Source organism: Fukomys damarensis, unplaced genomic scaffold (assembly GCF_012274545.1).
Source record: "Fukomys damarensis isolate Sample0158 unplaced genomic scaffold, DMR_v1.0_HiC HiC_scaffold_17, whole genome shotgun sequence".
NCBI lineage: Eukaryota > Metazoa > Chordata > Mammalia > Rodentia > Bathyergidae > Fukomys > Fukomys damarensis.
This window is the reverse complement of record NW_022900929.1, coordinates 30,467,798-30,482,828: the sequence shown is the minus strand read 5'-3', so window position 1 is coordinate 30,482,828 and position 15,031 is coordinate 30,467,798. Positions and strand designations below refer to the sequence as shown.

Below are 15,031 nucleotides of genomic sequence, written 5' to 3'. Positions count from 1 at the left end.
AACTGCAAGTTGAAACCAAAGCTGGGAAATTTGGCAACTTAGTGAGGAACCTGTGGCAAAATAAAAAGCAGGCTGGGGATGTGACTCAGAGTTAAGGCTGGGTGTTCAAACCCTACATCAGAGAAAAAGAAAGAAAAGAAAAAAATCAGTTTCCATCAGGCACAGCTTTATTATCCAATCCTCCTGGCCAGCAGAACTAATTCCCCATCAGACCCACCCCAGATGATGTCGGGGCCACACACAGAAAAGCACCTCAGGCAGGCCTGGCCTCTCTCGGCCCCTGGACCTTGCATACATGGAGAGCGATGCCACAGCCCCACCCCGCTGCTTCATCATAAATCCCGCTTCTATGTCTGTGCTGTTAGGTATCAGTGTTCTGAATACAGAGCTCTCAGCATCGTGACAAGTGTGGGGTCTGTTGTTTTATTGTTTAAGTAGAAGGCAGGGGTACTTCACTGACATACATGATGGCAGAGGACAGTGACAGCCATGACCAGGACCATCTCTGTGAGCCTTGAGTTCTGTCAGACGCTGCTAGTGCTGCTCCCTTTTGTTGTTTCAATATGCTATGACTAGGCTTGCAGGGTAGCTGTTCTTTCTGCAGGGAGGGAAACTAAACAAAGAAAAGTTTAGTTTATCTAGAGAAGCAGTTACATAGCGATATGAGGCATCATCAAAAGACATGGGGAAGGTTTAAAGTTTTACAAAATTTACTGTGTAAAAGACACATTGCCACGAATCCCCCTCCAAATCCTCCCCCTCACTTCTCACGCACCCATCCCCTCGTGCTCATCCCTTCCTGCAGCAGCTCTGGTTTGCTTTTTCCTGAGGGTCTTTAGTCCCACTGTCCTGGCTGCCTCGATGTCCTGATTGGGTTCAAAACACTAACCTGTCATGTCCATTCTGATTTTGGGCGAAAGCCAGCAGCCTCAGGCAGCCACATGTGATGATTAAAGTGGGGGAGGAACACTCTTTTTTCCTTATAAAATGTTAAAAATTGGTATTTTTACAGTGTGGAAATCATGGTCTCTTTGGACTAAATGTCCTTCAGGGAAAAAATTCAAAGGGTTTTAGACTTGGAATTATTAAGCAGAAAAGTGCTTAGAAAACCAATTTTTACTACTGAGTTTTGAAGCTAATATGCACAGAAACATTTTTAGAAGTGATTTTTTTTTTCTGGATGCTGACTGGTCATTGGCAACATGTTAACATTCCCAGAAAATGCATATAAGAAGCTTGTCATATTTTATCACTGTGGGCTTCCCAGTCCTATGTATATTATAATGCTCTTATACAACATAACTAGAATATTAAATAACTGTTTTTCCTGCTCAGGACATAATGTTTGGATTAAAATGGGATTTTTACAGCAAGGTGAAGGAAACTTCCTTCTTCCATGGGCCCCGAAAGGCTTCTAGTCTTACAGTGATTGGCTTAGCTCCATTTTTATTATTTTTGCTTTGGAGGAGGGAACAGTGGAGGGGGGTTTGTCTAGATTCCCATCCTCCTGTTAACAGAGGTGGGAATAGAAAGTATAAACTCTATTAGAGATGCTATTGAATTGAGCCAGGTATGCTGGCCCATGTCGGTAATCCCAGCACTCGTGAAGCTGAGGCAGGAGGGTGGTAAGTTTGAGCCCAGAAATTTAGTCAAATATTGTACCCAAAACACAGAAACAAAAACCCTCAAACAGAGCTGGGGATGTAGCTTATTGCCCTTGGTTCCTTCTTCAATACAGGAAAGTACAAGTTATTGCATTTGAAATTGAAGCTCTGACATGGAATCTTGGAGTGGAGCAGCAGCAGAGTCCAGCCCAGGAGGTGACTGAAACTGGGATCACAGAAGCCATTGCTTTGTGGCTTTGTTGAGGGTGAAGAGAGGCAGATGAGGCATCCAGCTGTCTGCTGGTCAGGTGCACTGGTCTGAGAGCAGCTGGTACATCGCAGAGACCTGTAGGTCCTCCTGTCTCTCTGGAAGTTTGAGCAAAGTAGGAGCTACTGCTTCCCAGAGCCCCACAATGGGCTCAGAAAAATATCAGGTTCCAGGATCCCATGGAGAGAAGCCTCATTCTGACCAACCCAGAACAGAGGAAAGCACAGAAGGAGGCTGGTGTCAGTGGCGTTGGTTGGTGTCTGTGACCAAGGTGATGCTTGCTTAGTGCTTGGCTATAGCTCTTCCCAGACACAGCCATGCTGGTAGGAATTTTTGACCAGAAGAGTCCTCAAAAAGGACCTTTGTCATCTATGTCCACGCGCCAGGGGGACTCTGCCCATGTCCTGAAACCTCTCAATCGAGAACTAATGATTGTAGTCTCAGATTCACGGAGTTTAAAGCCTGGAACAGTGGCTTCCAAGCCATGGTGTAATTCACATGGGAAGTCATCTTCAGCCAGTCCTCAGATGAATATGCAACTGAAATATCCTCTCTGTGTACACATGCATACTTTGGAAAATATGACAAAAATGTGGCCTCTCAAAAGCTACTACATTTTACTTATTTATCAATTTTTATTTGTTTTTTACAGTGTTGAAGATTGAACCCTGGGCCTTTACCATACTAGGCCAGACATTTACTTCTGAGCTGTTTCTTGTCTCGTGTTTTAAAACTTTTAAGGCAAGTTTCAAAAGATGTAATGATTCTTGATACTTCTTTATAGACTTCTGTCTTCATCATGTTCTCCTCACTGGAACAAAATGCCTGACATACTCAACTTAAAGGAAGAAGGGTTTCTTTTGGCTCATGGTTCAGCCCATAATCAACTGGCTCCAAGTGGGAAGGTAAGGCAGAAGGTTCTGGTGTAGCAGAGCTGCTCACTTCATGGCAGACAGGAAGCAGGGAGGGAAGGGAGGGGCTGGGACAGGAAGGCACCCTCCAGGTAGCCCCAGGAACCCCTCCAGCAAGGCCCCGCCTTCTACAGCACAGCCAGCCCTGAACTCACCCATGATGAACCCACTGCTGAGCACAGCCTGGGATCTGTCACCTTCCACAAATATGAGAATCTAGAGGGACATTTAGATCTAAACCCCAACAGAGTTGGGCTTTATAATGCTCTTTAGAGAACAGTAGTGCAGCAGTGTGACAGTGACTAGAGTGAGGAAAAGTGTTTTGTACCTAACTTATGTAAAATTTGGAATTTTAAGTTATTCTTATTGACATAAGAGAAAATAATATTTTAAATGACTGCAAAAACAAGCTATATTAATTTATTCATGTTTACAAACTTCAATATCCATTTCAGTCTTTCAATGACTTTTGATTAATAAAATTTTTCAATGCATATTTATGTAAAAGTTTCCTCATAACATCATTATAGAAGTGGAAAGATTATTCTCCAAGTACTCAAGAAATTATAGATTATTGGCTAGAAATGTAGCTCAGCAGAACAGCACCTTCCTGGCAAGTGCAAGGCCCTAGTTTGATTCTCAGCACACACACACACAAAAAAAAAAAAAAGAAGAAGAAGAAGAAATATAGATTATACTCATATAAAAAGTCTTTATCCATGTAAGATGCACTATCCCAGTTCAGTTTTTTGACTACAAAAATTGATTAGGAAGGAAATTTAATTGATCTACATATAAAACATCACAAATGTATTCTGCAAGTCTAGAGAAAAACCCACGCACAGTACAATGACAAGCACACATGTCTACATCAGACAGTTTACCATAACATACACTTTCGTGATATGTTGGCATTTTGCAAATGGAAGACTGACTTCAGAAGCCACTATTTTATTTTAATAATTTGGAAAATAAAATTCAGTTACATTTTCCCATTCATATAGAAGTCATTTCACCTTATAAACATATTTATCATTTTTATTAATTAGCACATAAATGAGTGAAATTATAAAAACATTCACTGCAATGTAACAGCATCATGCAGAAAGCTTAAATGTGTGGGTTTTGCAGTTTATTCTGCCCAGATCTTTCTGGAGTTGTGCTAGTTAATTTCTACCCACAATTACAGGATATCAGAGAGAAACTGAACCAGAAGCCTCAGGAACAAATTCTAAAATGGCAGTCCTGGAAACAAGCTGTTTTTTTATCAGGTTGAGATTTTCCTTTTAAACTCTTCATTTTGCAATAATTTCAGATTTTCAGAAGAGTTGCTGAGAGGGAGGGTGCCATCTCGTATGACCTTTTCCCGGCTGCCTGGAGGCCGTGGACTGAGTGAGCGCTGAGGCTTTGTGACTGCACTGCGGCAGCCCAGCACCTCACCGCCAGTCTGCCCCTCAGGTGACAGTTCCTCAGTCCTCTCTGTCTGCCCATACCCTGAAGATGTGAAAGGAAAAGTTCAGGTACCCTTGTGTCAGCCTCCCAACCTGGATGCCCATGGTTTTGTCCCAGGACTGGACCTGGGTTGCCTGTGACTTTGGTAAGCACACCATGGAAATGGTTATTTTCTGTTTCCATCCCTTCTTCCACCGTTATAGTCTGAAGTTCTTCTCCAGGGAGAATCTGTCCCTCTTCTGCACGTATGGTCTGTCCTCCACGTATCTCAGGGTGAGCCCGCTGATGGTTAGACCTTACTCTCAGTGGACATCTCAGAGTGTCACCCTTTACCCCTGGGTGACACTTTTCCTTCTTCTGCACTTCGGGGCTCTCAAACTGGCCTTTCTGTCCTTTTGAATGCTCCAATCTTTCATTTTCCCTTTCTTTCTCGCTGACCTCATTCCCTCTTCTTTGCAGCTCTGATCTCCTCTTGCATTTTCTGTCTCCGGAGAATGGACACGGTTGACCATGGGAGCACTGAAGTGATCAGTGCTGTGAAGACAGCAGAGATAGTCCAAGAAAAACAAGCAAATCCAGAGTGTCTGGGAGCGCTGCTTCTGGAGAACAGGTGAGGAAGAAGTCAGTGGAGAAAATAAGGAATGGTGGGAAATCTTCATCCTTTCCCCACTCTCCTCTTTGTCTTCTCCATGACTGATTTCTGCTTCACGTTCACCAGAGTCACAGGTGAGCCCCTGAGAGTATGATGGGAGCACGTGGCCTCGCAGGCTGTGGGCACTGAACATGACTGCACTCCATGCCAGGGCCCAGTGTCCATCCCCACTGTCTGGGCTGATTGCCACAGGAGTCCTCCAAAGTCTGTGGTTACCCAAAAATCATTGAACTGGACTCTAATGGAAACAGAGGCATGAAACTCTCTATGAGTAGCTCCTCTTCCCTTTTTACTGATTATTTCTTTTTATACATGAAGCTTGTTTTCAGGTGACACAAAATATCCATCTGGTGATTTGACCCTGTATTGTGATGATAATGTCCATCAGTGCTTCTGATATTTTTTTTAGCTTAAGTATTTTGTTTGGTGTTCATGTTTAGTGAAGGGATAGTGCTCCCAACACTTGCTTATTGGTTTGTTTTTTAAATAATTATTTCCATTCTTTTATTTTTCATTTTGTGTCCTTATGAGTTTAGGTATTTCTTTTAAGCAATATATATTTGTGACCCAGTTTGAAAGTCTTACCTTTCATAATAAATAATTGAATTGATATTTTTATTTTAATAGGTTTCCATGTTCGTTTGTTTTTTACTTCTTCCATTTATCCATATTTACATTCTGTTATTTTGGGTAGACCTAGTGCAACTCGTAATTCTAATGTTCTCCTTCTAGAATGTTGATGATTATATTTTTTATTTGTTATCTTAGTGATTGTGACACTAGCCCTAGACTTAAAATTTAAACAAAAACTATTTCTTTTACCTCTTCCTGGATAGTTCAAGAGCCTCCTCTTGCTGCTTTTCTTGTGATCCCCATTTTTTCTCTGCTGGTTGGTTTCAGCATTCAGGGACCCACCCTGCCTGGTAAGAGGGATAAATGCAGTCATTACTATGGCAAACATCCGCTGATAAAAATCAAAATTCAAACAAGGAGAGCTCTGGCTCTTGAAGTTCTCATTTTCCCTCTGCCTTGCTCCATTCTATGAGCAGATGGGCTTCTTCTCCTGCTCCCCAGCCTGACTCTGCTGTGACCTGCCTGGTGCCCCACATCCTCCTCTTCCCGGCCCTGCAGCTTGGCCTGTCCAGCTGCTGGTCGGTCCTGCGTCTCCAAGGGTCTTCCCTGCACTCCGCACCCTGTCTTCTTCTCTGCTGCCTTCTGAGTATTTTTTTCTAGTTTCTCTCAGTTCTCTATCACCTCTTCTGTTTCTTCTCCTCTGTTACTAGGTTTCTCCTTTAAATTCTTCAGTGCAGTTTTGTGCTTCCCTTCCTGGGATTCCCCAGTTCCTCCTCTAAATTCTTGAGCTCTGCTGCACTTTCCTCAGCATTAGAAATGTAGTGCTCAAGGCCAGGTCTGCCTGGCTTCCGCGGTGCCGTGAGCTGACCCCATCTGAGTTCCCATTGCTACCGGCTTTTCTTGATGGGATATCATACTGTTCTCTTATGTTTGGGGCATTTGTACCGAGCTACAGCCAGGTCTATCTATATTTAACTATTTTGAGGGCCAGAGACACTTTGAGACACTGTTTTGCTAAGTTTCTAAGTTGCCCAGAACTACATAAAGAATTAATTCATGTCATGTGTCATTACTTGTAAAATGGAAGTGAGCATTTCACTAAGTAATTGTTTTCTTCGGTATTGCGGTTTGAACCCATTGAACAATATCCCAAGCCCATTTTTAATTTTTGTTATTTTAAATTTGAAATAGTGTCTCATTAAGCTGCTAAGTTGCCCAGGCTGGAGTAGAAATTGCAATTCTCCTGCCTCAGCCTTCCACAGTGCTGGAATTGCAAGCATGCTTCATCACACCCTGCTGGTTATGTATTATTTTGGCTGGACAATGGCTACTGAAATCTTACATATAATTTACAATCTTGAATGATATTCCCTTCCTGCAGCAAGAGTTTAAAACTTTAATTTTATGTGGTGACTGGGCCGACTGGCACACTGTGATTAAGTTAATCTAATTAATGTAGATATTTATTGTTCCACTTTTTGGTCATTTTCCTGTTGTAGTAAAAGATGTAAGGTACTATTTACCACACTAGCCATCTGCACGCCTGGCTCCGTGGTCTTAAGAACATCCGCCCTGCTGAGTAGCCATCATCACCATTAGCCTTCAGAGGTCTCTGCAGCCCTGAAACCGGCGTGGGCAGTGTCTCTCCCTTTCCGCTTTTGCCCTTTCTGGCCCAATGTGCTTCGCAACTTTGGGCACGTGATGCAAGTGGGACCACACAGGACTCTTCTCTCTGTGATTAGCTTACTTTGCTTAGTGCAGTGTCTTCAGGTCATCCATACTTTTCCACTCCCGTCCCTGGAAGAGGGGCCTGGTGCATCTTTGATGAACTAGGTGTGGGAGGGACTTACAGCTCTTCCTCAGCAGACCTCAATGGTACAGTGCATCTTCCAACACTTTGCTCTTTAACGTGTTCCCTCAGCTCATCTGAAATCTGATTTCTCATCTCACTTGAAAGATTGACTGCTAGATGATTGTTGTCAAAGATGAACGGATCCATGCATTACAAGCAGCACTGGCTTGGTCATGAGGTGAAAAGTGGTGTTAACATTTTCCTTACAACTGATATTTTAAAGCTCTTGTATGCACTGGCTCCCAAGTAATTAGATGCAAGTCAAGGTGTACTCATTATTTACAGCAATGGCTGGATCGGCACCATTCCTACACAATAAGGTGCAGAAGCGTTCGTGTTCGCCCTTCCCAATGGCAGATCTGAGAAACAAACGAATGGGTTCACATCTGGAAAGCTCCACTATTGATGGTTGTTCCTTCCATTTTACTTATTTCCTGAAAACTGAGACATGGCGAAAACTGCTGCGGTTGCTCTTCCTGCTCTTGCTTACACAGTTGCCAGGAGAGGTCGCCGACCGGCCTCTGGTTTTTAAGCAAGTCCTTGTGTCCTCCACCTTTGGCTCCGCATCTATAGCAGCAGGATGCAGTCCAGAGCAGGTGTACCTCAGGCTTTGCGCCTTGTGGCTGCTTCTAAAGCTGCCGAGGTAGATCTTACTCTGCTTTCACATAGTGCTTTGCTTTGATTCTCAGAGCAAAACAAAGCTGCTGCTGTTTAATGAAAGCTCCGAGGTGTCTCTCACTGATATTCTTTATTATCTCTATCACCTATCTTCATTTTCACAGAACTTCAGATCTCCAAAAGCATTAATTGTCTTGAAACGAACATTTCTTCTCCATTATTTCTTAGTTACTCAGCATTTTTAATACAAGCTTCTCTGCTCAAATCTATCAAGGTAGATATGCACTTAAATGAGTTAAAATGAGGAATTTCATGTGTAAAGTTTAAGCTTTAAACAAAAAGGGTTTAAACAAAAAGTTCAGAGTTTACTTGTGTCTGTTTACCTGAGCACTTACAAAGTCTGGGACAACATGCTGAATTTTTAAAAAATATTAGCTACAATCAACCAACTGATAAGATGATTTGGTAGGGCTGGGGATTTAGCTCAATGATTCTGGAGCCTGCCTCCCAAATGCAAGGACCCCAGTTCAATCCCTGGTGCTAAAAAAAAAAAAAAGATTATTTGGTAAACATGTTTAAAGCATTATGATGAAAATAACTTTCAGCAATACACTGGAATAGATAATTTGGATTACACAGAAATAAAACTACCACATATGATGTATAATGATTTGCAAAATCAAAGTATCCATCTATTTTAATAATTGTTTTATTTGATATTGGGGTCAAACCCTGGCTTAGCTACATTCTGAGGCCATTTTAAATTCATTTTAAATTTTGACTAGAGCTCATTAAGCTGAGAAGTTGGCCAGACTAGGATAAAATTTGCAGTCCTCCTGCCTCAGACTCTGAGAGCACTGGGACTACAGGCACATACCACTGTGCCTAGCTGCATTTGTATATATTTTCAAATAATGACAAGCAGATCTAGCTCCTCTGCATACCAACTGGAAACTTCAGTATGCAGCATGCAATTAAAACATTAAAATTCAGGTAATATTGAGACCATTTATTTTCTGAGGCAGTTATTATTCACCACATATCATTTTATTTTCTCAAAAATGCACCCTGACACTTGCTCTTCCAACCCTCTGTCCTGGCATCAGATAGTCTGGTCATTTCTCACCCACACTACTGCAAAAGATACAAAACCTCCACCCTGGCTCCTTGCCAGTGTTCCTCACTCAGTCAGTCTGCAAAGAGCAGTCCAAGGGAACTTCACACATCAGACATATTTCTTATCTGCCAACAGCCTCGTGTGACTTGGGCTGTTCCGCTCAGTGTGACACCCTTACTCAGCCTGGTGTCCATTCATCCTGCACATTTCTTCTACACGTTCATTACTGGGCAGTAAATAAAATGATAGTCACTGTTTTAAGAACATCTCCCCAGAACTCTAAGCGCACATAGAGGAAGGAAGCTCACCTTCCCCAGGGATTGGGAAAAGTTGATCTAGAGCACCTGTGTGGCATAGCTGGTTCAGTTAGCACATGCATGTCTGTAGGAGGGAGGGAAACATCGCCTTCCTGTGATCTCAGCTTTTGCAGTGCAGCTTTTCTTTGACTAATTCATTGTAGGTTTGGGGAATTTAAGTTGAGGAAAATAAAGAGAAACAATGAGAGACGTGGGTTTCAGTTAATTAGGTAATAATAAAACTTGTCAGTGGTTGTTTAGTGTTTATCCCTGCTGCAAACGTTTTGTGTGAACCAGCTCCTTCAGTTTCCAAAAGGCCTGTGCTAGTTATGTCTCCACTTCAGTTTAGAGGGAGAGTGACCCCTGGAGTCTCATGGGCTCATACTGGGGCTTTAGGAAGGTGACTGGATCTTGGGGTGCTGTACTCCTTGGTGGGTTAGTTCAGCCATAAGCTCATAGCTGACTGTGCTGTTCAGAGATGGGGCATGAGCAGAAGAAGTTGGATCAGGGGTGGGTGAGTTGCAGTGGGGAACACTTGTCCTAGACCCCTCCCTTCTCTGTCTGCTTCTGGACACCATAGGTTGAGCAGCTTTTCTCTGCCTGTGATTTCTGGCTTATGGACAGCCAACCATGGATAGAACTCTCTGAAACCATGAGCAAAGAGTAACCATCACCTCCTGAAGCTGTGTGTGTCGGGTGTCTTGTCTTCATGATGGAAGGCGACTTAACACACCCTCTGTGGTCTCTCAGCTCCAATCCACCCCACCCTGTGCTCTGAGGCTGGTGTGGGATTTGCGAACTGTGTTTCCTATGCTCTTTGCCTGTTGTCAATCTCTTGGTTTCTAGCAATTGGAGGCCTCTTCTCTCCTCTGCCAAGAACCAGGGACACAGATTCTTCTTGAAGTCACTAATCCCTAGGTTGCTTCAGTATTGCCTTGTTGGTTTTTCCACCTTTGCATAATTGTAAACAATTTTCCAAATTAGATTCCCAAAGCTTGAGATGCCTGGACCTGTGTGTGATGACTAACATAGCTGTTTCAATACTATTCAACAATATTCACTTTCATTATACTGATGAAAAAACTCAAGCACAAATTAATTAGGACACTTTTAACTAGTACATGGCAGAGAAAGTGTTAGGAAGCCAAGTTGTCTGATTTAAGAGGTGTTTTGCATAGCTCTGAAATCTAGTGCAGGTTTGCAGTTTATGTCTATGCATCTATAAAGCCACTGAAAAACACTGAGAGTAATTAATATATATGAAATTATACAGAGGCATGCATATTTTCATCATCTGGAATAATTAAAAGAACATTTTTTTTGTTGTTGTTGTTGGGTTTTTTTTTTGGTATCAGGGATCGAACTCGGGTCCCCAAGCTTACAAAGCAGGCACCGGAACCACTGAGCTAAATCCCGGCCCAAAAGAACATGTTTTGAAGACAAGGGAAATCAGAAAATAATTCAGACCTACCTATTAGTTAAAACACTCAGGTAACAAAGCAAATTCAAGGTACTGTAAAGAACAAAATACCATAAAAAAGAATAAAATATCATATACTTATGCATAAAAAGGGATTATATGGAAACAGAAAAGGGAGATTAATTAAAACAATGATGTAAAATTTTCTCAAATTATAATATAAAGAAATATTGTCATGCAATGAGAAAGAAATTAAATATCTGAGGTGGCATCATTTCAATAATTTTTCTTTTTTATCTAGTGTTTGACTTTCTCTGTTGTCTAAATTAGTGGATGCTTTATTAAATCTATAGCAGAAATGTGATGATAATGTTTTTAAACATCATTTCACAAGGATTTCATATTATAGAAATAAAACTTCTGAAAAAAAGGCAAAACTATATTAGGTATGTTTTCAACTAGGTAAAATAAATAGAATGTTTTTTTTTTTTTAAGTTGCGAAAAGACACTGAAAGGATGTCACAAGGAAGCTTACCAGAGCACCTGAGTTATCTTTCCACCACGTACTGTACTCTAGCCATGGTTTCTAAGCAACCAACACTGTAAATCCATACAGCCTTATAGCAATTGTTCAGTTATATTCACCATTTTTATTACTTTTAGGCGTTTCCTTATTTTTTCCGAAAGTCTTCCTTGAACAAAAGTACAAATGCATTTTGGGCTATTTTCCACCAAACCTGTTTTTGATGTGGAAACCAGATGACGTTTATTTCTGCTGCTTATCCCGTGTAGCCTCGGCCCGATTTGAGTACAGTGCTCTGGGTTTCCCTGAGGGCACAGCACCTGGGTGCCTGAGGACAGCGGACAGAGCGCTATAGCAGCAACCGAGTGGGGTGCCCATTGCAGCCGCCACCTCCCGCGCTGCTCCTCACTGAGTCTGCATGGGCAGCAGGAGGTGTCTGGGCGCCTTGACTCATCTTTCTCCTCCCTGCCTCGAAGTTCGTTCAGACAGACAGGGCCAGCCCTTAGCTCTCCTGGAGCCTCAGGCCTCGAGCGGTGAGTTCCCAGTGGGTGGAGGAGCTTGAGCCAAGGAACTGCAGGAGCAGCTGTGCTTCATCAGAGGGGAGGCAGAGGCCCAACACAAGAATGAAACGATGCTGGGTAAAGGCAAAAAAAAAAAAAAAGTGAAGGACTCCTAGAGGGAATGCATCAGCCAGAGCCATCCCTTCAGAGGGCGACGCCTGTCTTGTAGATATTGTTTGCTTCTCCCAGATTCACACAGGAATGGTTGTAGCAGCTCCTCCTCTGAGAGGATCCACAGCCTTGAGGATGAATTTTCTCTAGGTTGTTTCATCTTCTTCTAGACTCTTGCTGAGTCCACCTACGACTCCGCTCACAGAGGCCGCGGAAAGAAGCCGCAGGAAGCCAGGTAACTAGGCAGTATCCTGTCCCAGGGCCTTGGCACACAGGTGACAGGCTGGTGAGGGCCCAGCCGGGTGCAGGGAGCTCGTGCCTCTAGCCTCCTTCATGTAAGACTTGGTCAAACAGGACTTCCCAGATCATGCTGCCATGAGGTTTGTCCTCTTCAGAAGGCAACAAACAGAACTACGCTAAGGACATAGGTGAGTCTTTTTCTCTCAGCACCCTGAGCAGGTAACAAATATACATGGACTTGAAAGCAGCAGGGCAGAATGGTGTATTTGGAGAGACCTTGTGCACATGGAGTGAATTAATACTTTTCTGAATTAGTTACAATGCGAAAATCAAAACATATTCCACTAGATTAACTGTAGAATTATGGAAATGTAAAATCCTCACTGTGAAGGAAATTAAAACCCCTCAACATGAGGGAAATGTATGTGATTCCCAAATAAAATTTTTTAGGTGCCTGAGAAGCCTGTCACCTCAGAGAGTAAATCACCGGAGGTGGGCAAAGGAGTTAACTTTTTACATAAAGATCAAGGGAAGTCATGGGTGATGCTACTCACTACTGTATTACAGCCACTGTCTAAGAATTTTCCTAGTACTTGTACATAAGCTTCAGCTTGGAATTAACCAGGAAAGGAAAAGATCTCCAGAATTATAGTGTTATAAAAGTATTAAATTAATGTAACAAATTTATCTGGCAAGTAAAAAATTCTAGAGGTGAGCTGTTCTAATGGACACAGTCTTCAAAGAATCAAGGAAGTGGCAGGAAATGTGCACTGATGCTCTTGCAGCTAGATCGTGATGAAGCTGGGACAAATACACCATCTCGTTCCTCTGAGTGCAGCTCCTGGAAAGTGAGTTAAGGAGAGTTGTGCCCAGGCTACGGGGAGGGAGATGTTTGTTTGCTGGTCAGAGTCATACAGACACATAATTCATGTTGGAGACAAGGTGACGACAGTCACTTTTCAGCCATCAAAAGGTGTCCTTGGACTTGGAGCTCTCAGAATGTCAGTCTTCACCTCTACCTTCCCGCCCGCAGCAGCAACAGTTGGGAAAAGCACGTGCAGTGGAGGCACGGGGGGCCGGGCCCCTAAGGGTGCGGGGCCCATCTCTTGCGCATCAGCAGACAAGATCCTACTGTCCTCTGGGCACAGCAAGAAAAGCTGTCCAAGCACAGTATAGCATCCACTCCCATGGTTCAGCTCCAGGTCACAGACCCCATCAATAATGACCATTCCCATGTTCATAAACTCAGTGATTTATGTACTTAAATTTGGAAGCCTTTAAGTTTTTTCCCCCACATAGTCTACATTTTCATTTGCTCTTCGGTTAATATTTCAATTTTTACTGTAAATAGATAATTCAGTACTGACACTTATGTAATTGGGCTGTTTGGAACTATTTTTGCCATTCATACTAAGGAAAGGTTTTGTCATAATTACTTTCTAAATTGCATTTTGTGAAGGAAAGTACCTCTATTGTAGCCCCTGAGATAGATTTCAGGATTAACGCAGAAAGTTCTATCAGTTTTACTGTGATCGTTGCCTTTCGCAAACAATATTGTATGTGGCTTCTGAGTTGTACAGTATCTTACAGAATTAGGCATTCCATCATTTTAACTTCTACTAACATACAGACATAGGTGTATCTTACATCCATTCACTTTATTTTGTTCACTTAAATCCAGAAAAGACATATGAAAACTTTAGCAGTTAAAGAATTTTCTTAGTATGCTAGTGACTTGCAATACACTTTCCCCAATTTCTGCTAAATTATCCATAAAGCAGACAAAAATGTGACCTGAGACACAGTGTTACAAAGCCATGAAGTCAGCATATTACCCAAATCTGGGAAAAATGTGCTCCTCCCAAAGGCTGACAGAGCTCAGATTAGACCTGCAGCTGACAAAGCTTCGCTCTTCCCCACAGGCAGGAGGAAGGGAAGTGCTTTTCACCTGGTATTCAGTCTTCAGGAGAAAGATGCAAAGTACATAGAGAAGCCTGCGGGACACGAGGTCACCCTCGCGATTAGGAGACCCTTACCCCAAGACCCCGAGGGTCCTTGTGTGTCCGCTCTCACTGCCCAGTTCTCCAGAAAGGACACCACCGCGTGACCGTGATCCTTGTATTCGCAGGCTTCCCTGGGATGCTGGACCAACGGGGTATCCTCAGTGCCCGGATGGTGGATCTCCGGGAGCTGCCACCGCGTGCACGTGGAGGCCACGCTGCCCTCGCTGGGAGCTGTGAGCCGGTCAGGGGTCAGGGGTCAGGGGTCATGGGTCAGTAGTGCTGCTAGAGGCCTGCACGCTTGCTCACACCTATGGGCTGCGGACTTTGCTCCCGCAGGTGGCTGGTGGGGTTTTCACAGTTAGCTGAGCAGTTTGTTTTCCCTTTTTAACCCTGGTCTGCGTGTGTTTGGGGTGTTTCTAGTTCTTGGATTTCTTGAATAAGGACAATACCCACCGGGAATTACATTACTAGTGCATGAGCAATATGGGAACAGGCTCCCGATGTCATAAATCATCCCGGGCGGCTCTGACCCACACCAGCGCTGACACAGTGTTTCTGTTAAAGATTGACGATTTGAAATCCTCACAAGATTTATATCACTGAGCTCGTTTCTATCAAACATGTTAAAATCGTGTCTCGAAATTCGTTGTTTCTTGCACCCAGTTAATTTTCTCTTTTGTTCCAGCATAGTAACATATTACTTATGTCATACTTTTATGTTATTGATGAATGAATATTTAATTTTCCCCAATATGCCCATTTAAAAGTAGTGTGGTGCTGACTATCCATGTATATACATTTTTATGTAATTTGGGAATTCAGTCACTCATT

The 15,031-nt window shown here is 42.9% G+C and overlaps 1 long non-coding RNA gene across 1 annotated transcript; it reads right to left on the bottom strand.

The window, feature by feature from the left end:
• Positions 1 to 319: 319 nt before the first annotated feature.
• Positions 320 to 14,377, bottom strand: LOC104862690. The gene is made up of 3 exons (XR_780398.1): positions 14,234 to 14,377; positions 5,710 to 5,807; positions 320 to 613 (listed from the first exon to the last, which is right to left on the bottom strand). It is a non-coding gene; the product is annotated as an uncharacterized LOC104862690 (long non-coding RNA).
• Positions 14,378 to 15,031: the final 654 nt, after the last annotated feature.